Source organism: Lissotriton helveticus, chromosome 6 (genome assembly GCF_964261635.1).
Source record: "Lissotriton helveticus chromosome 6, aLisHel1.1, whole genome shotgun sequence".
Taxonomy (NCBI): Eukaryota; Metazoa; Chordata; class Amphibia; order Caudata; family Salamandridae; genus Lissotriton; species Lissotriton helveticus.
In genome coordinates this window covers 1,705,574,149-1,705,589,607 of record NC_136067.1, presented here as the reverse complement: position 1 = coordinate 1,705,589,607, position 15,459 = coordinate 1,705,574,149, and the positions used below count along the sequence as shown (strand labels likewise).

At 41.9% G+C, this 15,459-nt stretch overlaps 1 protein-coding gene across 1 annotated transcript in view; it reads right to left on the bottom strand.

Annotated features, from left to right (window-relative positions):
- LOC144763712 (uncharacterized) overlaps positions 1-15,459 on the bottom strand; it is a 3,323,440-nt gene that overhangs the window by 3,299,871 nt on the left and 8,110 nt on the right. The window lies entirely within an intron of this gene.

Sequence of the window (15,459 nt, the reverse complement as noted above, 5' to 3'; positions counted from 1 at the left end):
GGTTTTGAGTTGAGAGGCCCTGCCATCCTTCATAGGTTTGAAAGGGTCTTTCTTACCACCCCCTTTTCTGTATCTTTCTTGCCAGTAGGGCCTCTGGCGTTCTCTGGGCCTTTCTCTCGGTCCACCCCTACCTACATAGTCATATGAGTATTCCGTCTGTTTCCATGGCACTTGGTACCATGGCTCCTGGTTCCATGGTTCTTTGGGGAGCTGGTGCCATGACCAGGGTAGAGGGTTACGTTGATGTTTTACTGGCGGATAAAAGAAGGAGAGATGACGGGCGTCAATCCCCCCTTTTTTATCAAGCTGAGGCCAGGCACAGATGTAATCCACTGTTGAGGGATCTCTGCATGTTACAATGATGCAGTCTCCGCAGATTGTCTTTGTCGTTTTGCCTATCCAGGCTACCCTACGGGCTGTTGTGATCCCTCCGGATAGGTGGGATTCGAGCGGTCTATTGATGCTTAACCACTGCATGGCTTTGTTTTTGGGAGACCATGCAGTTTCGGGTGTGTCATCAGTTAGCTCTGGTACACCTGTGAGGACTATTGTGTAAGGAGTGGCTTCCGGAGGCAAGTGGGCAGGGCGTCTAACTGCTGTGGGTTTTTTGGATGTGTTTTTAGGGGTCGTTTGAGAGGGCAGTGGTTTAGATGGAAAAGTTTCGGGCCTTTTTCCTGGGCAGGCTCTATTACTGTCTGTGTTTGTCGCTGGACCTGGGGTGTCTATCATGACTGAATCTGTGTTTACTGTTTGCTGGGTGATTATAGCAGGGGATTTCTCTTTCTGAGGTTGAAGCGTTTTTATTACAGATTTAGGTAATGAGGTGTTTTGTTTGTAGTTTTTCTGTGCTAGTGACGGAAGATTTGTGTGATTGGCTGTTTTCTGTATGTGTGCTTGAAGCTGTTTTTTAGGTGGCTGTGACATATTATGCTGACCCTTTGTTTCTATACGGGTGTTTGAGTCTAGAATGGTAGCCGAGATGATATTTAACTGAGCTTCGAGATTCCTGATGCTGAGTTGAATGGGCTTTAAGTGTTGAAATAACAGATCTTTTATTGTAGTGAGGACTTGTGAGGTAACTCTACAGGTTTTGCATTGGTTTTCTAAATGGTCATTGGAAATTGCCTTGTGAGGTTGATTAGTTACTGGGGGAAATGGTATGCTATGGGACGCTGTAGGATTAGAATGGGTTGGCGCCTGTTCTGAACGCGGGGCATTAGTTGGTACTTCTTCAGTGATTGCTGGGTGAGTTTTTGGAATTGCTCCTTCCCTTACCCCTTGTTGATGCTGGTTATCGTATGGTTGGGCATCCCCCTGGGTATGACAGATAGCTAAATCAGGGGTTGTTTCCAAATCATCAAACATAATAGAGAGATCTGACTCGGACTGTGTAACGGAAAGGTTTACTACCGACGGGACTGAGTTTGTATCTGGTGCTGACAGAGACGTTGGAAGTGAACAGTTTTGTGTATTAAGATGGATCGGGGTGGTGGCGTTTGCAATAGCGCCTAGAGAGGAGCGCTTCGCATTAGCACTCATGAGATCTAGTGATACTCTCTTTCCATCAGAGCTATACTCTGGTTTATTGTCTCGTTGACCCGTGAGATGAATAGGTCGATAGGGCCTGTTACTTGGGCTACTTCATGTGCATGTTTGGATTTTGGCTTAGTGGAGCTCCTTGTTTTTGGTGGCATGGTGAATACCTAATTGCGAGTTCAGTGATGTAAGAGGGGTGGCCCGGACCGGTCTCTATCGGGCACTAACGGGCAACAACGGGCCCGCCCTTGGCCCGGGCTTCGCCCCGGGCTGCGGCCCGCGCGCGTCCCGCGATGCGCGTTGTTGGCCTCGTATAAATCAGTAAGGAGTGAAAGGGGGCGTGGCACTGGGAGGGGGCGCGGCTCACGCGGGAAGAGGAAACAGCTGATGGACTTGACGCTGTTCCTCGCAGTCCCGGGTCCGCGCCTCTCACCTCCTCTGCGGCCTCGCGAAGGCTTCCTCCTCCCTCTGGTGGTACGATGCTTTGGGCAAATGAAGAGCTACTCCTGTAGCGTGATGCAGGTAACAAGGGAACACTCGGTCAGAACCTCAATACGAGCGGCTCCCGCGCAGCGGGGGCCGCGAGAGGTTTTAAGCTCCTTGATGGGGGCGGGCACTGGGAGGGGGCGCGGCTCACGCGGGAAGAGGAAACAGCTGATGGACTTGACGCTGTTCCTCGCAGTCCCGGGGCCGCGCCTCTCACCTCCTCTGCGGCCTCGCGAAGGCTTCCTCCTCCCTCTGGTGGTACGATGCTTTGGGCAAATGAAGAGCTACTCCTGTAGCGTGATGCAGGTAACAAGGGAACACTCGGTCAGAACCTCAATACGAGCGGCACCCGCGCAGCGGGGCCGCGAGAGGTTTTAAGCTCCTTGATGGGGGCGGGCACTGGGAGGGGGCGCGGCTCACGCAGGAAGAGGAAACAGCTGATGGACTTGACGCTGTTCCTCGCAGTCCCGGGGCCGCGCCTCTCACCTCCTCTGCGGCCTCGCGAAGGCTTCCTCCTCCCTCTGGTGGTACGATGCTTTGGGCAAATGAAGAGCTACTCCTGTAGCGTGATGCAGGTAACAAGGGAACACTCGGTCAGAACAATACCAATAGCTCAAACCTTCCTAATGCGAGACCTATTGCATTGCAAATGCTTGTTTTAATGGTTTCCTTTTAACCACCCCAAAGCCCGCTGCTCCTTTTCTCCTCCACCCTACCAAACTCGTGCTTCTCTTTGGACCAAAGTGGAGCAGAGTGCCAGCACTGTAATGTCAGTATGTAAACAAGACTGTCAAAGCAGCTTGGAATTCCTTTATGTCTTAGAAACAATGGAAAACAGATTTTGTTTCCCACTGTTGCTACATCATATCAGTGCATATTGATATTTAGAATCTGGTATTCACGTTAGTAGCACTCAGTGAGGGCCCGACAAACCAATGTGTCTATTACTACTTAAATTAATCATTTTTAGCAACCTTAGAAAAAGGAAATTTTGAAAAAAATAACCAGCAGGGGTATATAGTTTTTTGTATTTATAATAAATCAATTACAATTAATAGAATCAATGGGCGATAAAGCCACTTGCTAAACCACATTGATTAAACAGCATAAAATAGATCTAAGAAAACCTTTTTGGTGCCTGACAATAAAAGGAAAATCTACTTAAGGTAACTTCATAATAAGGATTCAGATTTGTTGTTTATTCTAGCATCTGATGCACTAGGTGAAGAAACGGCATTTATAACTAATCTCGGAGTTCTTTTGTGAGGTCAAACAGCAGCCTAATGCGTCCTTGATTATTCATATCTTTGCCTCTATAAATTATAGTCGCAAGCACTTTCTCTGTAAACCTCACGTTTTGATGCTTGGAGTACATGATTATAAAAGAGGTAGAAGGAGCCGAGCATTCAATGGTGTAATCGCCAGTCACATTGCTCTACTGCCAAAGATATTTGCAAACCGTTTTGCTGATTTAGTGATAATGAATGCTTTTTGATTTGGCTTAGAGAAAACAGAAGGGTTGTAAACATATGGCTTTCATTTGGAATGCATCTCCTTGGTGCCAGTTCATAACTCACAAAAAATTGTAACAGATGGCCTTCAGATAACAAGGGTCTATGCAACACAAGCAGTAACCTATTGTGTTACCTACATAAAAATAAAAATCTGTGGCCTGTGTGTTAGACAAAGAGCTCTGCAGCAGCTGCCTTAATCTCATAAGAAATGTTAACATGTACACTGGTTGTGAGTAATTAAGTAATCAAGGCTAGATGTACCACCACATTTGTCCTCATTGCCAATTTATTTGGGAGAAGATATTTTAAGAAATAAATGTTTAAGTTGACTGTCAGACTCTGCTCCTCTGACTCTGACCCTTGTGACTCCATCCTTTTCAGATGTCACTCCTTTTATTCCAATTTGTGGCATCCAGGAACACTATTTCCTGACACTCTCCTGGGAACTTCTGGTCAACGTATAGAGATGTCATGTATGACTCTGTGAACTGCACTTGCATAACTTTTTCAAGCCTTCTGTGTATTGGTCTGTCGAGCTGTTTTCTGAGTGACAAATTATTCGTGACAATTGATCATTTTAATAATACATACAGTTGAAAGCAGTGAACGAATGATGTTGCACTTGAAACAACTTGATCATTTTGTTTAGAAGTATGATTAACGATTTAGTAAGGTTATGCCTCATTTTTATGTAAGACACCATTTATTTAAAATGGATGCAGGTTCTGATGTTCAGCTCGTCTTGCTCCTGTCATCCCCCCCAATCAGTGAACCGCTTTAAGTCATCTCTCCCCACAGTTTCCACAAAGCACAAAGTGCTATAAAGCAAGACGTGAACTGTATTAGACAACGTGTATTGTGAATTAAACTTTCCACTGTGTACCTGATGTATCATTTTGAAGGACTTCCATTGGAAGATCCGATGCAGGAGTGCAAAATAACTGATTCTTTGAGCTAGTGTTTGAGACATGTTTCCTATTATGTTGTACATCTCAGGAGTGCAGTTAGTGAGGAAGGAAGTAGAAGACTTCTCTTTAAGAAATGGGTATTTGTTAAGAAATTTAAATAATTGTATGTTTCTTTTTGATTTGTCAGTGCGACCAAACCATGATCATACCATGATGAATCTGCAGTTGTATTAATTGTTATGCATAAACTGTGTATAAAAATCCTTGGTTTTGAAAGGCCAGGCCCAATTTCTTATTTACTCATGAGAGAACGTCCAATTATTTTGATGTTTTCAGTACTCTGTATGAATTTAACAATTACAATCTAGAGAGATTTATTTGCCTAAATAGGGATTGTACTATGATTTGTGATTATGTATAGGAGACTTCATGTCAAATTATGCATTTCCTCTATATCATTTTTATGAACAATTCTGTAATAAATATGCTAGCTCTATTTTTGATCTAGAACTCAGTTATTAAATGATCCCAATTTCTATTCTGATTTTTAATCTGCTAAATTAATGCTTGATAGATGGTGAGGGTAGTGTCTTTCTGCTAGATCAACGAGAAATACCCGAGTAGAACTGATTAAGGTAAAAAGCGGGGTGCATAAATTATTGAGGTTCCGACTATTATTGGGCTTCGGCTCCAACAGTTCCATCAATGTACTTAACAATCTGCAAGACCAGTAGCAGGAATTCATCTTTTTTACATTCATCAGTCAAGCATAAGCTCTATGACCAGAGGTACAACCAATATGCGCTTACTACTCATGGCAGGGGTTGACTGCTGCCTCCTCAAACCTGCCTATCAAGAGCTGTTGGCAGTTGTGACTGTAGTTACATTTTCTGGATAATTCCGTGCAGACCATCATGGATGGGGACCTTCACCTGATTCAGAAAGGATTTCCTTGACATGTATAAAGCTACGGCTGTATAAAACTACAGCTTTCCAAACAGGAGAAAGTTACTGACAAGTTTGTAAAATACAAAGAAAACCATTTATAAAGTGTAAGAAATCGGGCTGCTGGTTGACTGGGGTGTCAGCCTTGGTCAAGCAAGAACCACAATCCCTTGCAGTGTGAACAAAAAAAATGTAACTAATTTAACCTGTTCTTAACCCTGGATAGCTTGGCATAAGAAGCAGTCAGGTTAAATAATAGGCAATGTGTAAAGTATTTAAGCAGTACACAAACATTAAAAAAGTGATAACATGACACATGAAAAATCTACACCAATTTAGAAAAATAGAATACTTTTTAATAAATTATTTGACACTGAAACAACAAAAATCCCACCAGTAGAACCAGAGTTATGAAAGTTTAAAGCTTGTAGTAAAAACTAGCACTTAAAAGATCAAAGCGCAGACAACTAGTGGCGTGGGACCGGGTCAAAGATGAAAAATATGACCGACCGCGATGGAGCACAGATCAGATACATGAAGTGGATTGGGCCCAGTCAGCACTTACCTTCGGACATAGAAAACTTTCTGAGAACAATATTCTGTGAAGGTAAAGTTCAGAGTGGCAAGGCTGCAAGAGATGTCCGAGGAGAGAGCGTTGTAGTCAGATAGAAATTTTCACTGAGGCTTCGACCCACAGCTATGTTCGGACTTAGTCTCTGAAATGGAAGTCAAACATCTCCAATGGAACGAGGCAGAAGGCTGTAGCTGAAGACAATTTCACGAGGCCAGATAACCCCTTGGCGAAGGATCGCTGAAATGGATTAGCTGCTACAGAGAAGAACGTAGCGGGTGAAGCCGTAAAGTCAAGCCAACAGGCAATGCACCTTGGGTGGATTGGCAAGCAAGTTGGTCCCAGTCTCCTCCTGGTTCTCAGAGTAGTATCTATTAAAAAAAAAATCCAAGTCCCTAATTTAGAGTTTTGCCTATCTGGGTAACCTCAGCACTACTTCCAAGGCTCCAGTACTTGTGGGGCACCACTTGGTGGGTCAGGACTCACTCGGGCTGGGTTCAGGTGTGGGTCCAAGGTGAAGAGAGCTGTCTGTGTTCCTGAGGCTCAGAGGCAGAGGCCAACAAACGAGCCCTCTGGTTCTGGGTTGAAGTTGCAAGTCCAGTCCTCTTTCCCCAGGCAACATGGCTTACATGCAGAAAGTTAGCAATTTAGCAAGGCAGCGGCAGGTCAGCAGTCCAACAGAGTGGCAGTCCTTCGTGGAGCACAGTAGTCCTTCTTGTGGGCAGAGTATCCACAGGTCCAGAAATGTACTTATGAGTTGATGTCTGAGGCCCCCTTTTTACACACTGGTGTCCTCCTTCTCAATAGAAGGAGAAGCTTCTAGACAGTGTCTTTGAAGTGGCAAGGACGTTCCTGACTCTACTGCCCTGGCTCCAAGCTGGCTGCAGTGACAATAGGTAGGTGCTAGGTACTTTGAGTGAGGCAGAGGACTCAGCTCCTCCCACTCATCCTGCCAGCAGATGGCCCTTTAAGGCACAACAACCTCCCCATTGTGCAACTGTCTGGGAGGAATTCACAAAGTCTAATTTACAGTTATATCCAGCCATGTAACCAAAGCAAGGTTACAGGCACGAAAGGGCTAAGGACAGAAAAATGCCAACTTTCTATAGGTGAAAGTTGAGAAAATGCCAGCAAGGGATTTTGTTTGAAAAGACAGTTGGCAGATTTCAGACTTAAATCTTATTTATATCAATTAGTCTGTTCCAACACAAATGGTATCTGATCTCAATTACATTGTTTGTCTATCAATTGGACAAAAAAATCATTTAAATAAAATGATCTAAAGAATAGAAAAGCAACACGGGAAATCTTTTTTATCATGAAAATATTTCCGAAGTCACGCGAGATTGATCTCGCGTGACTTCGGAAGATTTGTGCGTTTCGATCCGGAAGGTCTTTACTCTCCATGCGGGCAATTAATTTTTGCAAATTGGTTAACGAAACATGAGACAAAATTAATTAGAAGGAATAAAAGAAACGACTGGTGCTAGAAAAGAAACTCTGCATACAGACCAGTCTAAGAGACACAAATTGATCAGAAAACCGGGACTGCCACAGAGTCCATTCAGATTACACTGATTCTGAAGTCACGTCAGGATTAATTCGAAAAAGGGGTCCCTGCTACATGCTCATATTTTTTGTCCTGAGGAAGGTCTTACGGACTAACACAACAAAAGACCGAAACATCGACTACTGAGTCCATTTCTCCATCTACTATTAATTATACAAGTGACCTTTACTTTAAGAAAAATAAGATACATTTGCTGTTTTGATTCACTGGATTGGACTTTTTGTTCAGATGAACTATAGGAACAATTTGGAAATTCCTTTTTCATTTGAAAGCATTATAATCAGTTTTAACGGTTGAAATGTACCCTATGAATTTTTGATAAATACATATAAAATAAATATTTTCTTGATAAAAAAGATTTCCTGTGTTGCTTTTCTATTCTTTAGATCATTTTATTTAAATGATTTTTTTTGTCCAATTGATAGACAAACAATTTAATTGAGATCAGAAACCAATTGTGTTGGAACAGACTAATTGATATAAATAAGATTGAAGTCTGAAATCTGCCAACTGTCTCCTCAAACTTTCAGTATCTGCCCAAGCCCGCAAGGGTATATTGGGTCTCCCACCTTTCTTTATTTAAATTTCTATAAGTGGCTTTTTCAAATTTGGGATCAAAAACCTACCTTTACCATTAAATATGGTTTTTCATTACAATTCCAACACCACCAAACATAACATAGTTGCTGCCAATTGGAAAATACAGCTTATTAAATGTAATAAGGAATCCCCAATGTTATTCTATGGGAGGGGTAGGTCTAGTGAAAAACAAATTTAGGAGGTTTTCACTACCAGGACAGCTAAAACGTAAAAGTACTTGTCCAACCTTTTAATTACACAGCCCCCTGTCTTATGGGCTATTTAGGGCCTGCCTAAGAAGAAACTTATAGGTAAAAAAAGGGGAGTTTAAGGCTTGATAAGGGAGTTTTAATGCCAAGTCAACATGGCAGTTTACAACTGCATTCAGACTTCAGGGGAAGGCCTGAGGCATGTTTTAAGGTGCTACTTGAGTAGCTGGCAGAATAAGTGCTTCAGGCCCACTGCAGTATTTAATTTACAGGCCCTGGGTATATGGTATTCTATTCTATAAGGGACTTGCAAGTAAATAAAATATGTCATTTGGGAATAAGCCAATTTAACCATGATTTAGAGGAGAGCAAACAAACACTTTTGCACTGATTAACAGCATTAAGTGCACAGAGTCCTATGGCAAACAACAATAAGTTAAGCAAAATGGACGAGGACAGGTAAAAAGCTTGGAGGAAGACCACTCTAAGGCCGACAGGTCTACTAGAAAGTAAATATCCGACAATACATTCATTCAGGCCATAACTGACAAATACAGAGTCCCTCAAAAACTCACTGTGCCAGACGAGAATACTGTGAGAACATAAAAGCCATAGATAAAAACCAACTAAGGTAGAGCATCATTACCTGGAAGGTGTGCCATTGCAGCTCTGTCTGAAAGGGGTGGGGTTTAATGTGCTGCTTCCATTTTGACCATTTACAATAGGTACTGAGTGGCAGCCACTGTGGAGCAGCTTATGGAAGATGGATACGTATTTGGTAGACACATAATTAGGAAAGCGCGTTAATAATCTGATCTACTGCGCATGTCCAGGAAAGTCTTGTCTTCTGAAAGCATGGGCATATAGCAGTGAATCATAATGCATGGTATTGCTGAGGCATCCTCTTTCTGAGTAATAGACAGCCTTTTCGTACTATGTCAGGCTCACAGGGGCGGGGGGAGGGAGGGAGGGGGGTCGCTAAAGACGTTGTACTGCAGCAACCATACTAAACATGCAGCAGAGAAGAACAGAGCAACTCCATGAATCTCCAATCTGAGTGCCATGCTGCATAAACATATTTTTTTTAAATCCCAAGTTAAATTAAATATATCTTGCAAAGATAAATGTTCGGGGGAAGGGTTCATCTATATGTGCATCTATATAAGCAGCTGAGATAATCACTGTATTATGCAATCAATAAGGGTTTAAAATAATAAAATGTTTGCTTTGCTTTAATTAAACAACTTTCAAGATCAAGAACAATCAGGCACTGCGCAATCAAGAAACATAAATTAAGTTTATGTACTGCTACTTATAAATGCACCTGCTCAGACTTCGAAGGAATCCTTAAAGGGCTGCAAGCAATTAATTTTATTTTTGGGAGGAAACTTGCCAGCAAGCTCAAATCCCCATTTATATTTCCATTCTATTTGGGGTGCTGAGCCTTCGTCCCATAAGGCACCCTTATATAGTTTAATACTAATAACTAAATGTATAACTTTTGGCCGTTCTGCTTTTAAATCCCTGCCAAATGAGAGGGAAGCAAAGGATGATGGTGCAGCCAGAACTTCATTATCCTACCTAGCAATAGGACCCAGGTGGCAGAACAGCCCTAGGCGCTGGGATAAGGAAAGAAGAATCAGTGTTATGACATTTACCAGTAAATTACACGCAGACGAATTACTTGTGTATGCCACATCATAACGAAGAAAAATGCCTTATTACCTCTTGTTAGACCATGTCCGCACATGGCTCACATCAGGTTTCTAAAGCACAAAAACCTTAATTTAATGATTAGCACTTCCAGTTTCAAGGGAGATTTCATTATAAAGCTTTTGTATCCAAAAGTTTGGTTAAACGTTTTTCATGGTTATTACTACACGTCAACAAACAAAGCGAAAGCCAGATCAATCAGAGTTTTACAGCTTCTGGGACTCCTGTGTGTATGCTGATGGTGTAGCGAACATATAACAAAAATATTAGTTAAGTTCTCACACACCCGCCCAGGTGTCAAGCTTGATTCTCGGGCATTCTTATTAGCAAAGAATGATTATAATGGTGAATGGGCATTCAATATTAAACAAAGCGCTCTGGAACATTTTGAATCATCTCCTTGGTTCTTAGGCAATAGAATACATTTTTAGATTTTTAAATTACACTCTTAGGATCCCTAACCCCCTCTTATCCTACAGAGAGAGCCAAAGTGTTTTCTTTAATATATGTCACTTAAGTCCAACTGGCTCTCACTGAACTCAAGAACGATAGAGAAATCGTAATCAAACCGGCGGACAAAGGGGGAGGAGTAGTCTTATTAACAACAGCTGGATATGACAAACAATGTATGGACCTCCTTGCAGACACAAAATTTTATGAGGTTCTAACAATAGACCCAACTGCCCGTCTACAAAGAACAATATCCATGATGGTGGAAGAAGCGGAAGCCAATAATTGGGTGTCCAAAAAGGAGGCAGAATATCTGGAAGTAAAAACACCAGTAACACCATACTTCTACTCCTTACCAAAAACGCATAAAGGCAAAATGCCACCACCAGGGAGACCAATTGTGTCCGGAATCAATTCAATTTTGGAACCACTGTCAGAATTTGCAGACCAATATTTAAGACCACTGGTCCAAAAGACACCCACCTATCTGAAGGACACAAGAGACCTCCTAAACATGTTGCAAAACTTTGAGTACTCGGAAGGAACAATGCTCTTAGTGGGCTTAGATGTAGAGAGCCTCTACACTAGTTTGCCACAACAAAAAACACTAGACACTCTTGAAACAATTCTCTTTAACATTGACTGGCCAAACAAAACCCCCAGACATTTTGTTTTGGAGTGCTGTAGATTAGCTCTAATGGAAAATTTCTTCAAGTACAAAGACACCCTCTTCCTTCAACGCCATGGAGTATCAATGGGCAGTACATTTGCCCCAAGTGTGGCGGGGTTGTACGTTAGCACCTTTGAACGCACCTTCGTGCAAAATGAGAACAATCCCTTTCTTCATCATATTCTCTTTTGGAAGAGATATATAGATGATATCTTTTTAATTTGGAAGGATGATAAGGAAACCTTGACGGACTTTCATCACTGGCTCAATACCCAAGATGAATGCTTGAAATTTACATACACTGCTAATGAAAGTACTTTAGATTTTTTAGACATTACCATCTTTTCTAAAGACAATACTTTGCACACCCGTACTTTCTTTAAACCGACGGCCAAGAATAGCCTGCTATCTTTTCAAAGCTTTCATCCAAGACCCTTACGGGAAAATCTCCCGTACAGCCAATTCCTTCGCTTGAGGAGAAATTGCAGCTCCATTACTGACTACAAAAGTCAAGCGAATGACTTATGTGACAAACTACTTGTTCGTCAATATCCAAAGAAGGTGATCAACACATGCAAGAAACGTGCCCGCAACCAACCAAGAGAAGCACTCCTAGAGACGTGTGCTAAATTGAAGGAAGATAGGATCACATGCGTAACTACTTTTAGCCCAGTCACCAACCAAGTGAAGAAAATAATCAACAGAAACTGGAGAATAGTAACATCTCACAATCTGAATTGGCCTAAACCGATGTTTGCCAACAAGAGAAGCCGCAACCTCAAGGACTTGCTGGTGCACACGAGACCCCCACCTAAGAAAAAGAAAGACACACCTGGACTGTGGAATAACAGTCCAGTAACAGGCCATTACCCATGTGGAAACTGCACAGTTTGTGACACTACAAAACCCACAAAGGAATTACAGCTGCTTCCCAACTTCAATTGGAAATTAAAAAGACATACGAACTGCAACACAAGCCATGTCATTTACATGATAACTTGCCCGTGTCAAATGAGATATATTAGCATGACCTGTCGTAAAGCAAAACAAAGACTTTGCGAACACCGCAGCAATGTGAACTGTAAAAAAACAACCACAAAAATGTGAACTCACTACAAAGAATCTGGGCACTCTGTGAATGACCTACAGTGGGTTATCCTGGAAACCCTCGAAACTGTGGACAGGAATGCAGCTAAAATTTTATTTGAAAAAGAGCAACGTTGGGTGCACAGACTTAAGACAGACAGTGAGGGCCTGAATGATGCCGTTCCGTGGTTATGTCTTAACAAATAATTGATATTTTGTCTGAATTACGAATTTTCTAACGTTCTTTAACTATGAGAAAATTCAGAACGAGCGCCAAAAGAGTACATTTTCATAAACTCCATCTGTCATCTATTTCTAAGCTAGAAATGATTACAATTCTTATCTGAAAATTAGGTATAACAATTTAGTACAACTAATAAGTACAAACACTCGAGTAACTCTTCAGTTTCCATCACTATGCAATAAAAGAAGACAGGTTACACACTGGCGATTGATTCCGGGTCACCAAGGGCAGAGACAGCACAAGCTGCTAGACGGGTGTTTGAAGGCTAGAGGTATCGAGGAGCATTGCCCTTTTCGTTATGGAGTAAACCGCAAGTATTAAAACCCCTTTACTAAACTCCTTTTTTCCTCACTCCACAACAGTGAAGCCTCCCCCTAACTGCCGTGGTTCCTGAGGAGACAAGTCTTACATAATGTAGAGGTACATTCCATAAGGTCCAGTTACGCATAAGCGCATGTGAAGACCCTGCTCTGTACTGAGTTTTGCTTAGTTTTAGACTTTTGTTAGAAGTGCCTACTTTTCGAATAGAATCTCTTTCTGAATAGGCTTTCCAGAGTGCGCATTTAAAGATACTATAGCGGCAGTATGCACATGTTCGATTTTCAGAATACATGTAGAACGAGTGTTTGGTACCGTCTAATAATGAATGCATGTACTTTGAAATAATGGTAAGAGTCTATATTCGAACAGGTATTACATCGTTATACCAATGTCTAAGATAATCGTGATGACACAGTAAAATTGATTAGCGCCTTTGACGTCATGGTAATGTAACAATGAAATTGCGCCCTAAAGTAAATAGCGCTTTTAATATCAGGGCACTATAAAGAAATGATTTCATGACGCCTAAATACGACTTTGGGATTTATACATCACAATATTCCGCATAGAATTTTGAGAATGAGTAAGTTGACGCTTAATATGAATGTGACTCTGAGTCTAGTATTGCACAACTCGCTTTTAATTATATGTTTTTTTTTTATAATATGCTTCATAATTCTCAACTGTGTCTCTATGTCATTGTACATTGCTGAAGTGTCTTTTCCCACTTATTCGCTACAAATGTGGTTGCACTATCTCCCTTTTCTCTTATTACAGGTACAATGTGACCTACTACCACAAAACGAATCAGGTTACAAATTTACCTTTTTCTTTTTTTCACTTAATCACTTTATGGTCCTGAGGAAAGCCGACTGACCAACAGGCAGATAAGGCTGAAACATGTCGACCACTTTTAACCTCACAAGTTTAGTGCGCTAGAATTCCTAAATAATTCCATAGCGACACGCCTTAATCTTCTACCCGAATCCAGAAATATTAAAGTTGAACCTCTGGCTGTCCGGGTATTTTAGAACACCTTCATAGCACTATTTCACCTATTCACCATCACTACTGTTTTAACCAATGGTACAACCTCCTGGCGGAGGGTGCAAACAAAAACTGACCCAAGGATTACGCACGGACACGTGTTACAAGAAGCGGGGACACATCATATACCGCTACACGACTCTGAAAAAACACGTGTATGAGGGTCTTTTATTTGGGAGACACCTACCGATCCACCTGCAGACCTTGGTTATGCAGGACCAGTGATCCTTTCCACATTGATTTATACTTAAGTCCATTTGCCATCATAATCATTCTTGGTGAATGAGGCAGTCCAAGGATGAAGAATAACACCATGGGGTGTTAGGGCTTCACTAACAGGTTTGCGACATATTCGACCCACCTTGAATATACACACAAACTGTACCAAATATATGGATAAATGATTCCCCTCTGGGGTCAGGACTGATTGATCAAGCTTTCGCTTCTTTATTGTTGGTTATGTGGTGGGAGACGTGAATCCCGAAACACTGATCCCTCTAGCTCTTCCCCTCACAATCGCTGAGGGTTTGTGGTTTATGATATTACAACATGTCTACATTTTAGAGCGGCAGATGGTCAAAATGAATCCCACATTTAGTTTTTTTTTGTCCTCATCTCACCAATAAGCATCTGCGGGTCTTATGAAGCCAATGTTACGATCTGGGGGCCTCCCGGCTTACCGCACTCGCGTTTGTGAGGGAACTTGGTGTAATCATAGGACCAGCTATATTAATCTTAAATTACGACCCCAACTCATGAGGGGGTGCCAGATGTTTATCAGCTTGTCCTCTGCTCCTTCGTAATCCAGGCAGGCCATAGCAAAAGTGGCTTTAAGCCAGTCCTCTCTTTTCGCTGGTAGGGGTTCTTTCCACTTCTTACAGACCTCTCCATGCTAGTAGTACCAAATAAAGTAATAACCCTCTGTGAGACTGTATGCTGTCTGACAAAATAGACCATCATCCCCGAAGAAAACTAGTGACAAATTAACATCAATGTTAGTCTTAAAAATATCTTGAAGAGTGTCACCAATCTCCTTCCAGAAGATTTTTAATTCAGAGCACTCAAAGAAAATGTGAAGGTCATTGGCTATAGGCATCATGCATCTTGGGCATTTGGGTGTTGGAGTTGGAGCAAACGTGGCTATCTTTGCTGGGGTGTAGTAAAGCCTATTGATGACAAAAAATGATTATTTTTTAGGCTGGCAGGTTTGATATATTTATATAGTACCTTCAGTGAGGGCTCAAAAAGGGCATGTATTGAGGATTCAAGGGGGGTTTGCTTCCATGCCGTAGTTGGAGGAGGGATATCCAGGTCTTCAATTTCTAATAGATGGTTATACCACACTGATATCTCTTTTCTTATTGGGTGACCAAACAAAATCGGTTAATAGGTAACATCGACCTGGCCATTGAGAAATCTGATCCATTGGCCATAGTTGCCTTGGACGCGGCCAAGGCATTTGACAGAGTCTGTTGGGTGTACCTGTGGGAAGTACTGGAGGTAATGGGATTTGGCCCTATTTTTATCCAAACCCTGAGGAATTGTTATCGGGAGCCTCTGCTCGGATTCTCCTGAACGGTCTATTTACCTCAAGTTTCAACATCCAGAGG